The sequence below is a fragment of the Dipteris shenzhenensis genome, chromosome 21 (assembly GCF_047967505.1).
Source record: "Dipteris shenzhenensis isolate YYH24624 ecotype China chromosome 21, Dip_SZ_1.0, whole genome shotgun sequence".
Classification (NCBI taxonomy): Eukaryota; Viridiplantae; Streptophyta; class Polypodiopsida; order Gleicheniales; family Dipteridaceae; genus Dipteris; species Dipteris shenzhenensis.
In genome coordinates, this window is record NC_141616.1 from 31,583,389 (window position 1) to 31,606,021 (window position 22,633).

Sequence of the window (22,633 nt, forward strand, 5' to 3'; positions counted from 1 at the left end):
AAAATTCAAATTTCAAATTTCAAGATCTGAAAGTCAAATCATATACTAAAGACCCTACTTTCAAATCATACTTCGAGATTCCTACTTTTACAAGACTCTTTCTTTCAAATCGTGGTGTTTCGAAATGGAAAAAATGGAGAACATGCAAGAATTAGGTACACTTTTGATTTCTTTCGTTTTCTTACTTGGATGATTGAGTAGCCATTGTTGTTCATGACTTGTGCTCTTTGGATTTGAAGCAATTATAGGAGCTATAGAGAGAGTAGCTATAGCAATTATAGGAGTTGTCTTTCTTGCTAGCAAATGGAAGAGGAGCCGAAGGGGAGAAGTGCAGAGAGAAGAGCCCCAGAAACCGAAGATCCTTACTCCACTACTAAGGCCGAAGCGGAGATGCTTGTGATGGCATATGGGAGATCTTACAGCCTACCTGTCATCACCACCAGGGGAAACAATGTCTACAAACTGAATCAATTTCTTGAGAAGTTGATTCCAAAGGTCATTCTTCTGATCCAATGTCCGCAACTACCTATATTGTGAGGATGAAGCCGAAGCTTTTGAGGTGGTTTTGCATAAGGGAGAAGTTGGGCATGTCATCCACAAAGAGCCATCCAGTTCGTGGAAAATCAGCCATTTAATGATCAGCACTACTTTCTGGAGGACAAAAAGCTGAAGGATCTTGGATGGGGGCAAGCGCACCACATGGGAAGAAGGCCTGCACAAGACGATGGAGTGGTATACTAGCAACCCTACTTGGTGGGGAGATGTTTCACGTGTGTTAGTGCCTCATCCACGCGCATGCTAGCCATGGGTGGAGTAGAGAAGATTCCTGGCCGTTTGGAGGAGCGATGCGAGTAGCGGCAGGAAGAGGAGATTTGCCAAGAGAGAGGAGCTACAGGAACAGCAAACCCTTTGGAAGGACGGAGGGGCACGCAGAGACAGAAGCAGGATTTTGTCCAAAAGGAGCATTGTTTGGAGGAGCGTCGCGAGCGGCGGCAGGAAGAGGAGAACTGCCAAGAGAGAGGAGCGGCAGGAACAGCAGACCCTATGGAAGGATGGAGGGGCATAGGATTTCATCCAAAAGGAGCATCACGGGCGGTGCAAGAAAGAGGAGAAGGGTCACAGGGAGAGAAGAGGAGGAGAAGAATGGGTTTGGGGGGAAGGAGCAATCCCCCCAAAAGCATGCAGAGCCAAAAAAAAAAAAAAGAGACCTCTTTCTAATCCAACTATTGAGTGTGGAATCTATGGAGAGTTTAATTGGTAATGGAAGTTTTAAACCTACATAATTAAGTGTACACTATTAGGACAAATCTGGGATGGGGAGCCTCTCGGGACCTCTTATTTTGACATAGTTTTGAACTTTTTTGCTTGCAATTAGCTAACCAAGGGTGGAGGAGTGTTTTCCAAGAACTACCCGATCTAAGAAATTGTCCTAAGGCTCTCAAACCACCCTACTTACACATTTGAGATCTAGGAAGGGAGAGAACAAGGTGAGCCTAGCACTTGATCCCCCATGAAGATGAATTCAATTCCTTCTCATAGGTTTACTTTTTATGCTTGGTTTAAAAGGTTTGTTTAGCTTTGCCTTTTAAAGTTTTGGTTTTTTAATAGTTTCACATTTTCTAGTTTGCTTTTAAAGTAATAGTATGATTTTAAAGTGTAATAGCATGAATCATGAAAAGCATGTGCGATGTTTTTGAAAGTAGGATCTCTAGATTTGAATTTCAAAATTTGAAACTTGAAACTTGAAACTTGAAATTTCAAATTTGAATTCTTAATTTTAGAATTTGAATTTTGAATTTTGAACTTTAAACTTTAAATTTTAAAATTTGGATTTTCAATTTTTAAATTTAACGTTTGAAGATTTGGCCATGTGGCCAAATCTTCCTAGTGATTTGAAAGAAGCTAGCAACATTTGGCAGCATGGCCAAATCTTCCCAAACCCTAATTCTTTGAAAGATTTGGCCACCCAGAACCTGGTGATCTGAAAGAAGCATGCAAGAGGAGGTTGCACGGCCAAAACTCCCCATACCCTAGTTCTTTGAAAGAAGCCTACAAGATTTGGCCACACGACCAAATCTCACCAAGTTTGAAAGAATGCCACAACCAAATCTTCTCAGTGCTTTGAAAGAAGTCACCAAGGTCTCAAAGGATTTGGCCGCGCATCCAAATATTGCTAGCTTCTTTAAAAGCACCAAGGTCTGAGCAGATTTGGTTGTGTGGCCAAATCTTATTACTTCTTTCAAAGCACTAGTGTCTTAGGAGATTTGGCCATGTGGCCAAATCTTGTTGGCTCCTTTCAAAGCACTAGGGTCTTGGGAGATTTGACCATGTGGCCAAATCTTGTGGGCTTCTTTCAGAGCACCAGGGTATGTGGAGATTTGCCTTCTTTCAAAGCACTAAGGTCTAAGTAGGTTTGGATGTGTGGATAAATCTTGATGGCTTCTTGAAAGCACCAGCCTCTCGGGAGATTTGGTTGTGTGGACAAATCTTGCTATCTCCCTTTCAAAGCACCATGGTCTGTGAAGATTTGGCCATGTAGCCAAATTTTGTTGCCTAAAATTCAAAGCACCAAGGTTTAGGAAGATTTGGTCTTGCAATGAAATCTTGTAAAGCATTTTCATCCTAAGTCACCCCATGAGATATCAATATTGAACTATAACAAATGCTATATACTATGTAGGTGCCACATTGAAAGTGGGGGTTAAAGTCAAGTTGCTTGTCAGTGGAAAGATTGTTGCCATTGGGACAATATTCTCTACATCACATGATGACATGTGCCAAGGTGTGCCCTTGGGAGAAAACAATGTATGGATGAAAGTGCACTTCTTCCATTTCCTACAATGGATGGATTCTTAGTCTATGAAGCTTTGGGTAGTGTTGTTCGTTGGAAATCACGATCAATGAGTTGTGTGGACAATGTCAATGGAGCTATTGTACCAACGAATGATATAACATTAGATACCATTGATGTTGAACCTCTATGTGAATGTGATGAGTTTTCCATTCGAGAATCATGGAAGGACAAGAAAGTTTTAGTATGGGATGAGCAGAACCAAGAGCATTGCTGAGGGTGTTGTTTTGTATGTTTACCCATTTGAACCTATAAATTTTGAGATGCTTGGTGAAGGTAATCTAGGTGTGGGAATTGAAAAGTATCATAGTGATGTATCAGGCATCGATACCATCCACTTAATAAAATGACCCATTACACAAATAACCTTTTTAGATGGAACTTCATTAAGAATCGATGACACCATGAATTTTCCAAGTGGTTCTAGGAAAAAGCACATGGAAGATGAGGACCCAATGGAAAAATTCACAAAAAAGAGGCATTACTGCATGATAAAGAGGAACGCTAAAAAACATGGCATGCCATTAGCATCATCTAGACTCACAAGGGATGCAGTCACAAAAGTATCTATGATTGATTGTTGTAAACAAAATTGTTGTCAATTTGCCAATCATCAAATGATATCCGAATTACGCATAGAGTATTGGGGCCAAAGTTTGGAGTCTCACACCAATTATGTTTATGACACTCTTGGGGTTGCTTGTTGAAAAGATGACAATGGGTAGTTCAAATATGTATTTTCCTTGAATAGTATTCAAGTTTGTTGTAGAGCATGGTATGAAATGCATGGTATTCCAAAAACAACATTTTATTGATACAGAGAGCAATTTGAAATTGGTATACGAAGGTGCATGCATGGTAATAAAGGAATCGTGCGGAGAGGTTGGGACCACACAGAACTGGGTAGAGCCATAATCCAAGATTTTGTGGATAAAAATTCTAAGCTTATGCCACACGAAAGTAGAACACTTTAGGATGGATCAAGGGAAACACAGTTGCTGATACCGGACGTATACAAGTAGGTTGATATTCTCTATGAGGTTAACATGCAATTAAAGCATAGTTTGGGTTGTAAGGAGATGTCAATTTCCATGTTCAACCACATATGGAACTCTGAATTCAAGCATGTAACTTTGGCAAAAACAAGTGAATTCTCTAAGTGTGGTTTATGTAGTGCAATCAAGGCTCAGCTTGTAGCGACAAAATGCCAAAATGAACGTAATAAGTTGATGGAAGATAAAAGAAAGCACATGTTACAACAAAAAAGTTGTAGAAATGTGTACTACACTTGGCATAGATTTTCTGAAATGTATCCTCAGACATACTTGTGCATTATCCATGATAAGATGGACCAAAAGAAGATAGCCATCCCTAGATTATGCAATCATTCAAAGGACACAGACAAATCCTTTCAGCTCCCAGTGGCTTTGACTAGCATGATAACACATGGACATGGTCAAGGATGTTATGGTCATTTTTCTTTATCCTTGTGGCCGTCGGATCCTAACTTCACAATTGGTTCATTGGCTTTGTGTTTGTGAAATCTTGAAAGATTTGATAACCATGCACTTGGAGATTTGGTACATGATGGGATGCCAAGGTCTGACAACGCTCTGCTAAATGCACTAACCTCAAGAGAAGCATTGGTTTCTCACTATGTTTCTAATGACAAGCAACGACTTCATCTTGGAGCAGTGGGTGGAACATTTAAAGACCTTGGACTTGGAAGTTTCCATCAAGAAAATCCTTATAAGAAACTACCCAAACCCCTATTGTTGCAATTGGATAATTGTGGTTCTGAAAACAAGAATAGGTACTTGTTTGCATACCTATCATTACTTGTTGCTCGAGGGATTTTCAAGTCAATTCAATTGGGATTCTTGATGGTTGGGCATACGCATGAGGATATTGATGCAATGTTTAGCAGGTTTTTAGAGAGGTTAAGAACTTGCCAAACATTGACATTTGCACATCTCATGGATACTTTTACACAATGTGAGGAGTCTTCTCCAATGCCATTTTTGGTAACGGAAGTCCCTGATTTCAAGAGCTATGTTGATGGATGCCTATGCGATGGGCAAGATGCTTTAGTGGGACACTCAAAGCCTCTCCAATATGCAAAATGAAGTTCCTATCATGCAATATAAAGTGCATCCATGATCATTAGATTGGCAACCAAGTGAAGATAGCATTGAGTTGTGGAAGAGACATTCGGATGGTCATCCAATGCTACCAACTAGAGAGCCACCTTGTGTAACCATGTTTGAGTATGTGAAGGATCACTTAGATGTGATAGTTGGTATCAAGGAGTATGTATGCTTTTGGGAAAAATGGGTGCACCTACAAGGTCCAAAAGCATCTTTCACAAAGTTTTATAAGCCGGTAGTGAAGTACTGGAAGAACATGATTGATGAGCTTGATAAACCAAACAATAGTATAGAGGGCATGTACGAGAGATTTTGGCCAAAGATGCAACATATTGATTGTGTGCAAGTAGTTGATAATGAAAACGATGAGTTTCAAGGAATTGAAGAGTTGAATGATCACTACTGTGGACCTCAAAGGAAAAAGCCAAAACAATCATTTGATCCAATGGTTGATGTACAAAAAGGACACTTTCTTTTGGTCTGACCAGCAGAAAAAATTTACCAATTTGGCTAGGAATTTCTCAAACTGATGTACAGAAGGATAATAAATCTAAAAATTTCAAGAAGGTTTTCATACAATATTGGGCACCTATATGCAAAAGACGCAATGCATAAATTGAGGAGGTGTATGCAGATTGTTGGAACAAGATTTGGATGTGCAATAAAGGTGATCCTCCATGTTGGGAATCTGTTGATGCTATTGGATGGTCATGGGTCCCAAAAGGTAACCTCTCAAAGAAGGTTTCCTCAAAGAGCAACAACCTCCCCATCAAGGTGAAGATACCAACCATTGCACACAAGCGAGCTTTATCCAGTTTGTCTCATAGAATAGATTCTGACTCTGATGTTAACTCCACCATGGAGTGAAGGTACTTGAAAAGCATGACTTTTTTTTCCTTGCACAATAATAATTTAATTGAATACTGACAAATATTTGGAAGGTATGACATTGATCTTTTTTCTTGCAGACCATTGCTTTGTGGTTGCAAGTTCTGCACACTCGATAAAATATCAAGGACTCATGTTGCATTCTTACTTTTTCTCCAACTAAACTAAAATGGTGTTTTTGAACACCACCTTTTTTTGAGAAGAGGCAAAAAATGCTTGGTTAAACTCAAACATATGATGTTTTTTCCTGGCTAATGCAGAACAGGCACACTCCAAATTGTGAGTTTCATATACACGGCCAAATCTAGGGAGAAAGTCAATGGAGTGCACTCAATGCATTGTAATTGCAACCCCTCAAAAAATACCATGCATTGGTCGAAACCTCAACATCTGACATTTTATTTATGTTGATGCAAACCATGCACATAATTACATAATTATATAACCATTTGCGAGATTTGGATGGACTGCCAAATCTATGGGAAAAATCAATGTTACATAATTACAACCCCTCAAAAGTTCCCAAATTATCAGGATTTTCCCAAATTCTCTAATATGGTGTTCATGGCCCAAGGACCATGGGAGAAGTAATATAAAATAACTGGAGATGGATATTATATTGAATTATTTCCTTCATGTAGGATAGGCCCATCTGGGGGGGTGTAGATAGTCAAAGAATGCAAGTTAAATAATTGGGAAAGTAGGATGAGGTAGCAAGACTCCTTGTGCCAACCCTCCACTTGTCCTCCTAGATGTTTGAATGTATTATAAAATTGGGAAGAGACCAAGGGAGTATCTTAGACTTGGGATATGGGGTTTGATTTATGTGGAAAAATGAGGCAAAGAGTTGTCGCACACAATTGAGAGTGTGTACCCACCTAGCTCACATGGGAGACTTTTCCACACACACCACCCTGCTGGCCTCTTTAGGAAAGGGATGCCGATGTTGCTTGCCCATCATGCAAGCTTCACATACATCGGGCAGATCTGAAATTTCTAGTAAGTCTGCAATCATCCCACTTTTATGCATCTCCTTCAAAGAACTAAGGCTTAGATGACCAAACCTCTCATGCCACAGCTTAGTGTTCTTCACATCCACTTGAGCACTGAAAGCTGAGAGTTCGTAAATGTTGTTGCACCATGTACCTTTACCAATGACCTTCCCTTGAAGATCTAGAATCTATGCACTATTCTTCTCGAATTGAACATTGAGGTCTCGATCCGTGATCGCGGAAATGGACAACAAGTTCCTCTTGATATCTGGCACATAAAGAACATCAGACAACTGTTTTACAACTCCATTTGACTTGAGAGCAATCGTACTTTTTCCTTTTGCTTGACATTTTGCATCATTGCCGACTGCTACCAGGATGTCATTTCCTACTGGCTGTAGAGAGGTATACCAATTCTTCTGACTAGTCATGTGGCGTGATGCACCATTGTCAATGATCCACGATTCATCTGCAGGAACATGAACTGCCTCCATACAAATCTCCTCAATTGCGACAAACAACTCTACTGGTACTGCTTGCACACTATTGCTAGACTCTTTCTTTACTCCATTCTTCTCATCTGCAATCTTCTTTCAGCACTCATTCTACTTGTGCCCTGCCTTGTTGTAATAGAAGCACTTGATCTTCTTCTTTCTCTTTTTATCATCAGAAGAAGATGGGTTACCAGAGTCCTTACCCTTACCTTTCTTTGATCCGATCCAGAAAGCCGAATCTTCTCTAGTCCTCATCTTTTGACGCATCTCCTCCTCCAGAAGCATTGCGTTGAAATCTTTAAAGTTGAGGGGCGGATTTCTATTCTCCGTATTCAGCACCGTAACAAGACCATCGTACTTTGGTGGGAGAATCCGTATGCACCTTCGTGCTAGATTCTCGTTGGTGATGGTGATGCCAATCACAGTCATTTGATCGTGTAGATTCTTCACCCTGGTGATGAACTTCTCTACCACTTCAAACTCAGACAACTTCTCGTTCGTGAGTTGAGTCTCTAAATTCTAAATCCGCATCTGATTCGTGGTCTCGTACTGATTTTTCAAGATTGTCCATGCCTCCTCCGCTATGGTGACATGTTGAATTAACGCCATGACGGAGTCACTAACATTGCAGACAATAGAACACAGTGCATCTGCATTTCTTCTTGTCCACGTGAGAATCTCATCTGCAATTGGTACTATTTGTTGTCCTGCATTGGCTAGATCCGATCTTGCAACCGGCCTCACGTCCACCCAGTAGCAGTGTCCCAAGCTCTTATGCACTTAGGATGGTCTTCATCTTGAACTTCCAGAGTGGATAGTTAGAGCCGTCCAACTTTTTGCTTTCGTCGAAATGTGGGATTCATAGTCTTGCGGGCTAGGGCATCTCTCACAATCTGCTCGCAAATAGAAAACACACTACCAAATCTTCTTGCTAGAGTCCCGGCTCTGATACCATGTAAGAAAATAATACAACGTCTGTGCTCAATAGATAACAGGATCTCGTACGCAAGAGAGAAAACTAGATAGTATGGAGAATCAAAAATTTGATTACTGTAGAACTGATACATTAGATGGCGTTGCCTCCCAACCATGTGCTCCTGTGAAAGAAGCTTCGATGGCATGCTAGAAACAGTAGAAGATGGAGGCTGGATGCTAAGGAATCAGGGTTGCTATAGCTAGTGATGAAATGGGCTTCACGGGCTTGCTCTTATATAGCCACCAGTCATAGTCGGTTAGGCTCAATTGGGTGACCGCCCAAAATAATCGACTAGGGGTCGATCCCGAAATAGGCCACCGACCATACGATAGAACCGGTGCGCAAAACAAAGCAACTGACCTACGGTTTCCGTTCGGTCCAGAGCCATCTGGGATCATCTGAGGCTCCAAATGGTCCCCGCAACCCGAGAGTGGGCTGCCCCAGGAAATTCTCCATCTACCCTCAGTGTGGTCAGTCAAGGGATGCCTTCCCACACTTGCATGTAGCCTAGTTGGTGGTGTGCCAACTCTATCTGAAGCCTCGAGCCATTAGGCCACACATGGCCCCCATCTGGTGTCCAAATAAGGACCTACCGGATAACCGAGCTACTTAAATGCCTTCTCCTTATATGGGGGGCTTATAAGTAGAGTTAGCTGGTTCCTGCATAGTTACAGGAAAGTGGAGCATTGATATCTAACATTCCTTTGCTCAGTACCAAGAACCATGCTTTCTTTGTTCTATAAACAACGATCCAGTTTGTGAAGTCCTTTAGGGCATAAATTCTTCCATTGTATTTCAGTGTCATACCATTGACAGATGCTATAGCCTCAAGATCCATCCTATGTTAAAGCACAACAAAAATTTTAGGTATAAATAATATAATATTTTTGCATGAAAACTATAATTACTTTGATAAATTAAAAGTACAATGAGTCCCATTGATACACCTCAAGTTTTCATTCTTCCCAATTGTATAAGTGTCAATTTCATGCTTTGGGAATAGCCTAAAAGTCTTTATAAGGCATAGATACATGCATAAATGTGAAAAGAAATAAGGATTTACAGTGAACTCATGGATAGTGTAAAATGAAATAAAGTACAATCGAATACAAATCTAAAGTTTGTTTGATATAAGTGTAGTATGCTCTAAAGTCTGTTTGTAATCTGTCTTGTCCACTAATACAACTTCCAATCATCTTGAAAGTTTTAAAACCTTAATCGTTGCTTAAATGGTAGGGTTGTTGTGAGTGTGAAACCGAGTGTGAACGACTGGACCGACTCCGATTAGGAACTAGTCGGGAAATTTTGAGCATGGCTTTGACTGGTTTTTTTGGATTTCTCTCCTCTAAGGATAAACTAATCTATGCTAATCTAGACTACACCAACTATCGAAGCGAATAAAATCAAGAAATAATTTCTTTTCCATTGTTCTTTTTAATATGCTTACATTGTGAGTTAAAAGCAAGAAATAATCTCTTTTCCATTCTTCTTTTTAATATACTCAGGTTGTGAGTTTAAAAAAGACAATTACTATCGAGACAAATAATTTTAAAAATAAAACAATTTTTTTTTACAAAAACTAATTTACTTACAATTCATAAGAATTCAACATTCACCTTAATAAGAAGTTAAAATCTTAATAAATTTAAATTTGACTTTATGAGAATTTATAAAAACTAAAAATTTAAATTGACTCCAAAACCCTAAAACCTAAACCCAAAATCCCAAACCCTAAACCCTAACCCTTAAATCCAAAACCCAAACCCTCAAATCCTAAAACCTAACCCCCAAACCCTAAAACCTAAACCCTAAACCCTAGTCCCCAAACCCAAAACCCAAACCCTCAAATCCTAAAACCTAACCCCCAAATGCTAAACCCAAACCCCTAAACCCCAAACCATAACCCCCAAACCCTAAACCCAAACCCTCAAACCCTAAAACCTAATCCCCAAACCCTAAACCCTAAACCAAAACTCCCAAACCCTAAACCCTAAACCCTCAACCCAAACTCCCAAACCCTAAACCCTAACCCCAAACCCTCAAACTCCCAAACCCTAAACCCTAAACCCAAACTCCTAAAACCTAAACCCTAAACCCAAACCCTTAAACTCTCAAACCCTAAACACTAAACTCAAATCCCCAAACCCTAAATCCTAAACCCTAAACCCAAACCCTAAACCCTAAACCCCCCAAACCCTAAACCCTAAACCTTAGACCCAAACCCCCAAAGCTTAAACCCTAATCCCTAAACCCTAAACCCCAAAACCTAAACTCTAATCCCTAAACCCTTACTCCCCAATCCTAATCCCTAACCCTCTAAACACTAACCCTAAACCCAAATCCTAAACCCTAAACTTCTAACCCTAAATCCTAAGCCCTAACTCTCAAACCCTAAACCCTAAACCCTAAACCCCCAATCCACAAACCTTAAACCTAAACCCCCCAAACCCTTTTTTAATTCAAATCAATTTAACTTACAACTAATAAGAATTTAAAATTCACATTCATAAGAAGTTTAAATTTTGACAAAGTAAATTCTTATTAGTTTGAATCACAAAATTTGAAATATAAATAAATTTAATTTAACTTAAAGTCTATGGAAAAATAAAAAAATTTAAATGTAAAATTAAAAAAATGAGAATTAAAAAAAAATTCGTAGAAGAATATATTAATTCTCCCTAAAAGGAAATAAATTAAACTAATAATATACTAATGTAAGTTAAACTACTTTTAAAATTTTCAAAAAGGTGAGAAATTTGAAATTATACTTTCTATATTCCAACACAAAATGCATTTTTTTCTACTATATTCCAAAATTTTTAATTGAGAAATTAAACTAGTAAATTGAAAATGAAAGTGAAACTCATTCTAAATTTAAAAAAAAGAAAATTTTAAAATTCAAGTTTCCACAAGTTGTGCCTCTTTGAGAACATTCCAATACCACCTAGGTTGAGGCGTACGAAAAGTGTTGTAACCATTGGATATCCATGTCTTTTCGCACACATTTGTCTTTTCACACTTTTCAAGTTTCCACACGTTTGTCTATTTAAACACAAGGTTGTCTTTTCACACAATTTTCAAGTTTCTACACATTTGTCTTTTCAAACACAAGGGTTCACAGTTTAAAAAAAGGTGGGAAATTTGACATTCAAGTTTCCACACATTTCTCTTTTCAAACACCAAGTTTTATAGTTTTGTTTGTTTAAGTTTCGACTAAATCACATACCAAGGTAGATAGTTTTGTTTGCAAGTTTCCACATGTTTACATTCTCCTTCACTATCTCTCCTCTAATATCCCTCATTGATTGTAGCTCCCACATCCTTCCATCAAAACATCTCTCCTTTATCCCTCGATCATCGTGCACTCCTTTCTCCTCCTCATTGGCAAGATTTTCTATCTGTTTCATTCTTACTCTCTCTCTCCCTCTCTCTCGTACTTTCTCTCGCTCCCTCCTCCAAATTTTCATCTCTCGTCTATCTCTCTCGTCTCCTCTCTCCCTCTCTTTCTCTCTCTCTCTCTCTCTCTCTCTCTCTCTCTCTCTCTCTCATGCGAGTACGCTTCTCCCTCTCTCGTCTCCCCTCTCCCTCTCTTTTTCTCTTCTCTCTCTCTCTCTCTCTCTCTCTCTCTCTCTCCTCTCCTTTTTATTTCCTCTCCGCTTTTCTCTCTATTTCCTCTCGTGTTTATTTACTCTCTCTCCCCTCCTCTTCATTTCCTCTCTCTCTCTCTCTCTCCCCTCCTCTCCGTTTCCTCTCTCTCACGTCGCCTACTCTCTCGGTTCACCTCTCTCTCTCCTCACCTAGTCTTTCGCTTTACCTCTTTCTCTCTCTCTCTCCCTCCCTCTCTCTCTCTCTCTCTCTCTCTCTCTCTCTCTCTCTCTCTCTCTCGGCCCTCTCTTCCTTCACCTCTCCCTCTCTCTCTCTCCCCCCTCTCTCTCTCTCTCTCTCTCTCTCTCTCTCTCTCTCTCTCCAAGACAGCGTGCCTCTCTTTCTCTCCTCTCTCTCATTCTCTCTCTCTCTATACTATTGCCTCTCTCTCTCTCTCTCATGCACGTTGCCATGCAGCAGTGCGCCTCTCCTCTCTCTCTCTCTCTTGTGTGCTACCATGACAGTGCCCCTCTCTTTCTCTCCTCTCTCTCTCTCTCTCTTTGTCTGCTACCTCTCTCTCTCTCTCTCTCTCTCTGTCACAGTAGTGTGCCTCTCTCTCTCTCTCTCGTGTGCTACCATAGCAACGCACCTCTCTTTCTCTCCTCTCTCTCTCTCTCTCTCCCTCTCTCTCTCTCTCTCTGCTGTCACCTCTCTTTCTCTCTCTCTCTCGCTACGCCTCTCTCTTTCTCTTTGTGCTGCGGCCTCACTTTCTCCCCTCTCTCTCTCTCTCTCTCTCTCTCTTTCTGATTGTCATGGTAGCATGCCTCTCTCTCTCTCTCTGCCGTAGCAGTTCACACCTCTTTCTCTCCTCTGTCTCTCTCCCTATGTGTGCTGTGTCCTCTCTCTCTCTCTCTCTCTCTCTCTCTCTCGTTGTCGCTCTTTCTCTCTCTCTCTCTCTCTCTCTCTCTCTCTGTCTTGCTCTCGCATGCTGTCGTGGTAGCACGCCTCTCTTTCTCTCCTCTCTCTTTCTCTCTCTCCCTCTCTCTCTCGGTCCCTCTTCTTTCACCTCTCCCTCTCTATCTCTCTGTCTGTCTCCCTCTCTCTCGTGTGCAACCTCTCTCCCTCTCTCTCTCTCACGCGGCCCTCTCTCTCTCTCTAGCGCACTGCCGCTGCCACCTCTCTTCTTTCACCTCGCCTCTCTTCCTTCACCTCTCCCTCCCTCTCTCTCTCTCAGTCACTCTCTCTCTCGCGCAACCTCTGTCTCCCTCTCTCAAGTGGCCCTGCCTCTCTCTCTCTCTCTCTCTCTCTCTCTCTCTCTCTCTCTCCACTGTATTGTTGCTCCTGCGACAGTGGTGCCTCTCTTCTTTTACCTCTCACTCTCTCTCTCTCTCTCTCTCTCTCTCTCTCTCTCTCACTCTCACTCTCTATCTCGCGTGCTCCCTCTCTCCCTCTCCCTCTCTCTCGACCCTCTCTTCACCTCCCTCTCTCTCTTTCTCTCTCTAGCTTCTTTTCTCTCTCTACCTCTCTCTCTCGCGTTGCCGAGGCAGTGACACTCCCTCTCTTCTTATCTCTCTCTAAATGTCTCTCCTCCACTTTTCTCTCTCTTTTCTTTCTCTCTCTATAATAAAATTTGAAAGAATAAAATTCTAAAAAACTACCTGGAAGAAAGTTGAGATGTATGCTTGTGCTTGGTTTTGCTCTTGCTCCTCCTTTTGCTTCTTCTCTTTCTCTTCCTTGTTGAAATGAGAGAAACAATGAGAGGAGAAGAGTATATATAAGAAGTGATTCTCTCTCATTGGTCCTTCTATATCATTGTCTCCTCTCCCATTGGCCTCTCCATCACATTATCTTCTCTTCCATTTGTCGCTCCATCCAAGTATCTCTCCCTCTCCCACCCACTCCCACTCCCACTCCCACTATCCTAGCCCCACCTCCCCCATTCCCACTCCCTCTCCCACTCCCACTCCCACTCCCTCTCCCACGCCCATCCTCCCACCCCCACCCCTCCCCATCCTCCCACCCCCACCCCCACCCCCACCTCTCCCATTCCCACCTCCCCCATTGCCACTCCCACGCCCACCTCCCCTCTCCTACTCCCACTCCCACTCTCCTTTCTCTCACTCCCACCTCCCACCTCCCACTCCCATTCCCACATTCCTACTATCAATTCCACTCCCACTCATGAATCCTAATTAAAAATATTACTCAAATAAATGATATTACTGAAATCACTCATAGGGTTTAAGGTTTAGGGTTTGGTGGTTTGGGTTTAGGGTTTGGGATTAGGGCTTAGGGTTTAGGGTTGGGGAGTTAGGGTTTAGGGTTTGCGAGTTAGGGTCTAGGAACTTGGCTTAGGGTTTAGGGTTGGGGAGTTAGGGTTTAGGGTTTGCGAGTTAAGGTCTAGGGACTAGGGTTTAGGGTTTGGGGGTAGGGTTTAGGGTTTAGGGTTTGGGAGTTAGGGTTTAGGGTTTAAAGAATAGGGATAGTTTTTACTGGGTTAGAGTTTAGGTTTTACAAGGTCAAGATTAACATTTACGGTTTAGGGATTAGGGGTTAGGGTTTAGGGATTAGGGTTTAGGGTTTAGGGTGTAGGGCTTAGAGGTTTAAGATTTAGGGATTAGGGAGTAGGATGTAGGGACTAGGGGTTAGGGTTTGGAAATTAGGGTTTTGAGGTTAGGGTCTAGGGTTTAGGATTTAAGGTTTAGGGTTTAAGGTTTAGGGGTTAGAGGTCTAGGATTAGGATTAAGGGTTTAGGAATTAGGGGTTAGGGTTTAGGTTTAGGGTTTGGAGGTTAGGGCTTAGGGTTTAGGGATCCCGCCAAATGTTATATTTTGCTTTCCAATATAGGCACTGGAAGAAAACAGGTGGCAATTGGCTTCCCCTTGAGTCTAACAATGATGATAATACAGGGGTAAGTTTATGTATTGGTTCTCATTTAGGAGATGTCAAGAATGTGACTATCACATCACAGTGGACTCTCAGGGATGTGTAGGAACACCTATTGGTCATGGAGGATGGCATGTCTGAGTCCTTTCACTTTACCTTAAATGGTGAAAAGGTAGGAAAGTGTGCAGAGAAGCTCATGCATAGTGCCACTTTTATCCCTCCTACAATATTGAAGATTGTCTAGAAAATGTGGGGTAGAACAATTGTGGATTTTGACATTTTCCAATTAATAGTTGTGCAATTAATTTTGATGTTTTGAATGGTTTTGTTTCATGTCAATGTCAAGTTTTTCCCAAAAAAATTATAATTCTTTTTATTTTATGTATTTAGAACATTTGGGTATATATAGGTTATAAAGTTACTTTAGTTTCAAAGTTTCACTATCATAGCCATTGTTCTTCTAGCTACCAAACTACCATGGATTTTGCTAGGTCTTCCTTCCATGATTTCATCTCCTATACTCCATTAATTGATAGAGAGGAGGAGTTATTTCCAGCCTTTGATAAGAGCATAGATGTCCTAGGCACCTACTTGGGAGCCCGAGATGATTTTGAAGACCTCATCAAGTACATGCAAGACTACATCGTGAGTTTTGCACATCAACTTGATGAGTCTAAAAAAAGATGGGTCCCAATTGATTATTTGAAGTACTTGTTCAATCAAGAACCCAAGTTCATGAAGCGTTTAGATCGCTTTCGAGCCTAGCTCACACCCCTAGGGTTTAGGGAGCTGGACACTGATGACCTCTTAGCATGTGGAGTCATCGGAAACATAGGAAATATGTTCCTATCCTGGGAAATGACCTTTATTTTCCTTCTCTACGAGGGACAAATGGAAGAGGAGGCCTTGACCTCAAGCCCTGACCCTGCCCCTGCCCTTTCCGATCCTCTTATTTCTGTAGATGATCCTAATATCTACAATGAAGAGCCCATAGATGAAGAAGCTGAGGAGAGGAAAGCTACATTGTGGCCCTGGAAGTGCTCTAGCGACCTCCTGAACCCCATTCTACTTCTCAAATTCCATCCACCTCGGGCAGCACCTCTATTGACCTCGCAACAATGATATGGTTTCTTGCTCCCCTTCTTGTCGATGGCGAACAATACCTTTTTCTCCATGACATAGAGGTTATGTTTGGTCTCTAGGAGGATGAAGCTCTTGGTATCCTGTGTGGATACGAGGTGGACATGACTATGTAAGAACCAAGGTTTTTGGGAGCCAATCATTCAATAGAAGATGTTCTTACTTTAACATTGGCCCAAATCAAAGATGCAGAGACAGCAATCTACTCCGACCTACCTGATGTTCCAAAAGAAGCCTCCACATCTCACTCCAAACAGTAGGAGGCCTCTGGATCCATGTCAGTAGCCATGTCCCTAGCCATGGCAACGACAATAGCATTGACTCTCTATCGACTAGGTTTAGAGCTAGGAGTGTATTTGGGAATTCAAAGCCCGATGTTCTTAGTGTTTTAGAGAAGAGAGAAAGGCTCTAAAGCCTTATTGTATAGAAATTTTATTTTATATGAATACAGCTATACTTTTTATGCAGTGCCCCATTTTGTTTTCTTTTACAAAATTTATTTTATACTTTATTGTATTTTGTGACTTTAATTGTTGTTGGCATTAATATTTTCATTCACTATTCTGTTCAAAAGCATGCGATTAGATAAATATTTGCACTATAATGGTCATTTCTGAGCAACCTAGTAAGAATCTAACCGCACGGCAGAAGGTAAATGTGTTCGGCATCGTGTGGGGAGCCCAAAATATGCCATAGCGGGTTTTGCCATTTTTGGGCTCCTCGTGAGATGTCGAACACATTTTCCTTCTACACCATGGTGAAAAAACGTCATTTGACCACTCAAATTCACACTGAACTTGCATAAACTGATGGAAAGCATCATGTAACATGTATAATAACATGGGAACAGTAATAAAACATAAAAATATCTTTTATTCATTGGCCTCAAAGGGCAGAGATTTACAAAATGATTCAGGTTACACCAAAGGAACCTAAACAACATCTAGGGCCTAAGGGAGGGATTGGAGCGAATACACTTGGTGAATGCAAGGTCCTTGTCCATCAGTGTTACTCTTTTGGCATGGATAGCACATAAGTTTGCATCTTCAAAAAGTCCTACTATCATCTGCTCCATTGCCTCCTGAATTGCTCTCATAGCACGTGAAGTGAAATGCACATCACTCTTGTAATGCTGTGCTATTTCACGTACAACACGCTGGAAGGGTACACGGGGAATGAGATCGTCCACAGTGGTTTGGAACTTGCGGATCTCCTGAAGTTCCTTCACTCCTAATTTTATGCGCTTCTTAATCTTTGGGGGACCCTGCACTAGCCTTTGGACATGGCTCCATGGTTGCTTGTCCACTTTGAACTTCTTTTGCCTCTCCTCCCTTGCAACCACCTCTTCAATCTCCTCTTCCTATGTCTGCTGGGTCATTCGAGGTGGCCTCTTGCACCTAGGGGTCTGCTTTGTCCTTGGTCTCTTTTCCTTTTCACAAGGTTGTGAGACATGTACAGTAGGCTGAGGCTCTTGCTCATCTCGTACTAGAGGCTCCTTATATCTAATAATCTCAAGGCACAAAGGGTTGATGGTGCTCTTCCGTGCGGTCTGCTTGGTTGGAGGATTGGGGCCAAGCTTCATTATATCTGCGAGCCCACCAAATACTTCCTCTTGTTGTGGCCCCTGTAATCTCTCCATCTCCTCTCTTTGCCTTTCTTGCTCCCCTTGTTGGTCTAGATGCTCCATGTCAGGACCCCACGGAGGAGGGAGGGGAAATTGATCACGATTGACTAGACTGTTTTTCCCCTCTCAGGAGACCTCTCTACTTCCACGGTTAGTTGTGTGGAAGGACTAAGAGGACCCCTTATCATGCTTGGATCCTTCATCGTGCTAGGACTCCTCATGGTGATGAGATCCCTAGGATCCCCCATGAGAGTCAGATGGTGGGGACTCACATTGCTTGGACTCCTGATGATGAGAACTGCCTTTAGATCCCTAGTGATCATTGCCCTCTTGGCCACTAGGGCTTGCAGTGTGTTCGGAGGCCATGGCATTATGAGAAGGACAACGGGTAGCGTCTAAACAGCAACCAGTGGGTCTAGCAGTTTGTTTAACTCGTGCCATAGAAATGAGGGATTTTAGGGTTTTGAAGTGCTTTATATAGTCTTTTTTAAAGCACTTTAGGGTTTTTCTTTTAAATTAGGGTTTTTTGAGTGCACCTCCTCCCCCCTAGTCTTTTGTCACCAGTTCGGTAATACTTAATCTTCACCACCCTCCCAACCCACTCACCACTTCGCCCTGCCATGTCGCACATGCAATTCTGCAATTTCCAAACAAATTTGTGAATTTTGGAATCTATAATTGACTCAAAATAGTGTTAACTTTGTTCATCAAACATTTTACATTTGGGGCTCTCTTAGGACCCAATGCCTCCCCTGTCTGACTCTACATTGCAACCAAAGCGCAACCCCTTGGCTCCCTATTGAGGACTTCCAAACAGCACATCTCCTTGTCTTCTTGACATGTTGAACCGCTTTTGCGAGACTTGAGACCTCTAACTTATTGTGCTTGAGAGTCCTGGCCTCTAGACATCTATAAAACCAATCGAACATTTTGTGTAGTGCATTGCTTCGTGCGATACCACCCCCATGCCCTATATTCTTGAAGTATGCTGCCTTTGCTTTGTAGTGTGATTTCTCCATTCCTTGAGTATTCCAAATGGACAGAGGGCTCAATTGCTCCACAAACCATGGTGCATGTGTGTAAAGAATATGCTGTAAAGAAAAACATTGTATTAGAAACATAAACTGACTCAAATTTAAAGCACAAAATTTCAACCTAAGGAGGATTACCATGTAATGTGTAATATGTGACTCCCCCCATGCTTCTACTATAAATGATATGAATTCTCTCAATGATGTCCTGAATCTCTCATAATAAAGCTCATCTATTTAACCTTGTCTAAGCGACTTTATAAATGCATCAAGCTTTGTCCACAGTTTTGCTCTCAAAGTAGCAATTCGTGGATGTGAAGCTTGATTTGTGATGCACTCACACAAATCTTTCCAGTACTCCCAAACCTAGGGTGCTTTGAGCCAATGTATGTTTTCTTTATCAGCATTGTGGTTAGACAAGAACCTCCTTGCCTTTCCTCCACCCATGGACACTTTAGCAGGAAGATTTTGTGTCTTTCCTGATTGTTTCTTGTCCTGCTTAAGCTTCAAATTGCCTCCATGAAGTCCCATTAGTGAGAGTAAATCTTCAGCTTTTGCAATGCATTCTGCAGATACTTGCTGTGGCCTCAAATTCCAAGCATAAACTAGATGGAGATAGAGTAACTTATCAAGTATACGCAATTCAACATGCAAAGTACACACGTGTACCCACTCCAATGGAATTGGTATAATGGAGTCCCACTTAGTATCCTTTTTGTGACAATCAGGGGCTACACTTTGGTTGCAAGAAAGGATGCCATTTTCCCACTGTAGGCTTCCCTTTTGCATCTTCTGAGAGTGGGTGCAATACAAGCATGTCCATTTTGCATTTGCACCTATATCACAACCATACAAGCACTTGAGGGTCTTCAAATCACCAGCTAGATGCCATTCAACTTGAAACATTCCATGACCATCCACAATTAATGTTTGCTTTGCCTCTTGTCTTCAAATAATTGACGGGATGCCGGTTCTCTCCAAAACCCACTTCAATATCTCGTGGCATTCCTTTGGGGTCTCAAAGGCTAAAAGCCACCATATGTCCCTCTTAGATTGGACTGAGAAACCCTACTCAACTTCCTCATCCCCTTGATCAAAATGCAAGGCATCATTCATAATACAAATGCTCACCCTCTCTAGCTTGTGCTCTTTTACCAACAGAGCTTCATCCATTTTTATAACAAATACTAGCTTGTCATCTATACAATGGAAGAGAAATTCAATAAGGATATAGAAATCAGAAGAAATAAAGTTGAATGTGAAGAGGGGATTTCTCTTACCTTCTTCTCTCATCCTATAGAATTTGACCATGGCTCTCTGCAAATTCTCTACATCCACATAAACATTATTGAAAGCATTCATCTCAAACATTTGGATGCTAGATTTCTTTTTACTCTTCCAAGTCATTGTGCCACTTACACAATGGTATCCTCCAAGCTTTTCTCTAGCACATTGGTTTGTTTCTTGATGTGCAAGCCTTAGAGACCACTGTGTTGGCAATGGCATTGTAGATATCTTATACTTTTCCTCCACAGGAGACTTAAAAATTTTCAAAATAGAGTTGTAAGCTTCACGACTTACACTAGCAGCATCACAAGCTCCAAGCACCTCCTTTGCTTGGACGAGGCCCTTGAAATCCTTCATTACCTCTCTAGCAACTTATTTATGTAGCCCTTTTTGTCTAGGGTCCTTCAACACTTCCATGACATCACTTGGCTTTATTAAACTTCTTAGAACATATGAAGGATCACTATCATCCATTTCCATTATTCCCATCACAACCTCCATGAAATTCCTAAAGTAGAGTACAAATGAGTCTTAGTGGAAAGAATGCAACAACACAAATATTTTGGGGTAAGAAATTTCATTGAAAATTTGGGAAACTAACCTTGCAGCCCGTATTCTCCTCTTTTGGGCACCACTATTGGTTGACAATGCATCCATAGATTGCAATTGTCTTTTCCTCTCCTTCAGTCCCAAAGATGTTCCCTTCAACTTTTGTACTCGTTCTATTGACTTCTCTCGTTCCTTCTCCACAGCACGTTGAACTTGGCCATAGATAGCCCTTTCCAAATCTTGATTGCTTTCAGCAAGCTTTTGGATTGATTTTTCCAATTCATGTCGCTCCAAGTCCAGTGCATGTGCTTTGTCATTGAGTTCTTTGTTTTGCAATTGGAGATCCTGCATACTATTATGCATTGCCACAATAGTAATATTTACCAAATGTGCAAGTTCTTCTGCTTGGGCTCTCTGCACCTCGCTTGCTTACATAGCCAATGTTTGAGAATGGTTCAATCGATTGCAATAACCGAGCAATCCAGCATGTCCCTTGCCAACAAACCGAACATCATGCACTGTATGAAAAGGAGGACTTTTTTTGGTGGCAGGGTCTAAAGGATACAAGTTTCCATCCACCCAAAGGTCAAGATGCTTCTTCCCTTACAATTGAAGACTGTGGAGCACACTTTGAGGAGTTCCATTATATCCCAAAAAACGTGTGCTTGCATATTTTTCCTCCAGTTGTAGGTTCACATGGTACTTGTTGGATATGTCCTTGAATGGTGCCATGAGTACTTAAAGAGAGGTATCAGTGATGCAGGCTAGAATGTAGGGGAGAGCTGGCAAAGATGGAGCAATGAGAGGGGGAGAGTAGCAAGGAAGAGGGAGGAGGAGAAGCAAATGAGGGCAAGGTGAAGAGGAGGAGAAGAGTAGGGCCACAGGTGTAGAAGGGAGGGAAGGAGCTGATGTAGAAGCGAGAAGGAGGGGAGAGATGCTACAAGAGGGAGGAGGAGGGGAGAGATTCTGTAGGGGGAGGAGCAGAGGAGAGGGATCCTGGGCGGCTGGAGAAGGAGGGGAGAGGAAGGAGGGAGGAGGAGCCAAAAGGAGGAGGAGGAGCCAGAAGGAGGAGGAGGGGAGAGAGAGGAGGGAGGAGGAGGAGCAAGATGGAGGAGGGGAGAGGAGGAGGGGGGGGGAGGGAGGGAGAGGGAGAGCAAGAGGGATGAGGAGGAGGGAGGGAGGGAGGGAGGGAGAGAGAGGGAGCGAGGGAGAGAGAGAGAGAGGAAAGGAGGAAGATTCAAAATTTCAAATTCAAATTTCAAAAAGTGGCCCCCTCCCCTCATTGATGGGGGGAGAGGTGGGCTCAAATGTGGGCTTAACCCACCTAGGTTGGGCTGGTTAGGCCTCTTTGGGACCCTCCAAGCCCCTTACATTAGCCCACTAAGCATTCCCTAATCCATTCCTTATGAGGCCTTTTGAGACCCTAATTCTCCCCTAATGCTTTTCCACTTTATCCTGCTTTTCTTGCCCTTCACGACCAATTTGCTCCATTCCTCGACCATTCTAGCAATAACTTTAGTTCTTTTTAAATCAATCACTCCTTTCCAAGTTCTCCTTTAGAATTTGCAAAGCTGGACCTTCCTTTAAACCTGCAAACTCCAGATACAACTCCCATGCATATATATATATATATTCTTGGATTTGTTCAATCTCAAATCACTTATTAGTATTTTCAAAACACATAATTGACATGAAAATAAATTTCACAATAACTACTACTCTACTAAAACTAAAAAAAAATTTATATACAAAATATGGAGCGTCACAATTGCCCCCTTTGAAAAACTCTGTCCTTAGAGTTTAAAAGAAGGAAAGTCAGCAATAAGTGAATCTAAATCTATCCAAGTAGCATCCTCTATAGGATATACATCCCATTTTACCAAAACTTCTACTATTGTTCTGTTTCAAAGTTGCTTGGTCTATCTATCCAAAATAAGCTAGGATTCAACCTTCAACGTTCCATCTTCTTGAATTCTAGATGTGTCTTGCAAAACATGAGAAGGATTAGCAGCATAACGTTTCAATAAGCTCAAACGAAAAACATGATGTACTTTGATATTTTGAGGAAATTCAAGTTGGTAAGCCAATGTTTCCACTCGTTTTAAAATTTTGAAAGGTCTTGCAAAACGAGGTGAGAGCCTGCTAACTCTACCAAGAATTAAATTACTTTTCTTAGGTTTGAT